Raw genomic sequence first — 1,386 nt, forward strand, 5'->3', positions numbered from 1 at the left:
TTTTTTTAAATCCTGGTACTTCTGGTATTTATTGGTCTCCTTTTGCTGAACCTCATCACCATCATTTAATGTCTGTTGTCCATGCTGGCATGGGTTGGACAGTTTGACCAGGGTTGGCAAGCTGGAACGCAGCATCAGACTCCACTCTGATTTGGCATGGTTTCTACGGCTGGATGTCCTTCCTAACATGCCAACCACTCCAAGAGTGTAATGGGTGCTCTTATATGCCACTGGCATGGGTACCGTTTGTGTGAGACTGGTATCTGCAATGGCTGCGATTTTGCTTGGCTTGATGGGTCTTCTTCTCAAGTACTGGGATGTAAACAAACCAACACTGGTTCCCTCACCTGTCCCTGTCGTTTGTTTTCTGTACATTAGAACCATACATGTGTGTGTGTGTGTGTGTGTATGCTTTGTGTTGTTGGTTCTTCACTAATGTTCAACAACTGGTGTTGGTTCATTTATGTCCCCATAGCTTAGCAGCTCAGCAGAAGAAACCTGTAGAATAAGTACAAAACTTAGAAAGCAAAATAAATTCTGGGGTTGATTTATTCAACTAAAGAATTCTTCAAAGTGGTGCTCCAGCATGGCCACAACCTAAAACAAGTAAAAGGGGGAAAAACCTTTAATTGTTAAGATTTATGTATTTTAATCTGTAAATGTTTTTTTTTTTTTTTTTTTTTTTTTGTGTTTCCTAAGGATTGCCCTCCTGCTTGTATCCTGCCCTGGCTTGAAGAAATTCAGCAAAAGATACCGCTGTGCCTCCACTCAGCTGAGTTTTGGATGCTGAAGGCACGAGTTCAATTCCTGCTCAAGGATGTTGATCAACTTTTTGAGGTGTTTGGCAATGCCATGAAGTACAAGGCTAAGGTGAGTGTGTCTGCATAAACACTATCATCTCTTACCTTCACTAATTTCATCAGCATCATTTCCATCACCTTTATCATCATTATCCATCATCACCACCTCCATTATCGCCAGCATCATCATCACTCATCATCCCATCACAACCATTGCCTCCTCCATCACCAGCATCACTATATCTCTCTTCATCACCAATGCCAATCATAATTTAATTTTTCATCATCACCATCACCTTTTTTTTAATATATGGATTTATTTTTCATTTTTGCTCTTTCCTCTCCACGCATGACCCCCACCACTGACCTCCGTCCACATCGACTCCCAGCCGGCTGACGTCATCACAGAATCCCTGCCCAAGATGATCAAAGACTTGGTCGCGTCCAAAGAGAACTCCGAAGCCACACCAATGATGATCACCCCTCCAGCCTCCAGAGGTGGAGCAGGGTATGCCCCCTACACACCATCGCAGACTCCATACGATATGCCATCCGTTCACGGGCTGGACGTCACTCATTATGCCGA

The sequence above is a fragment of the Octopus bimaculoides genome, chromosome 27 (assembly GCF_001194135.2).
Source record: "Octopus bimaculoides isolate UCB-OBI-ISO-001 chromosome 27, ASM119413v2, whole genome shotgun sequence".
NCBI classification, from domain to species: domain Eukaryota; kingdom Metazoa; phylum Mollusca; class Cephalopoda; order Octopoda; family Octopodidae; genus Octopus; species Octopus bimaculoides.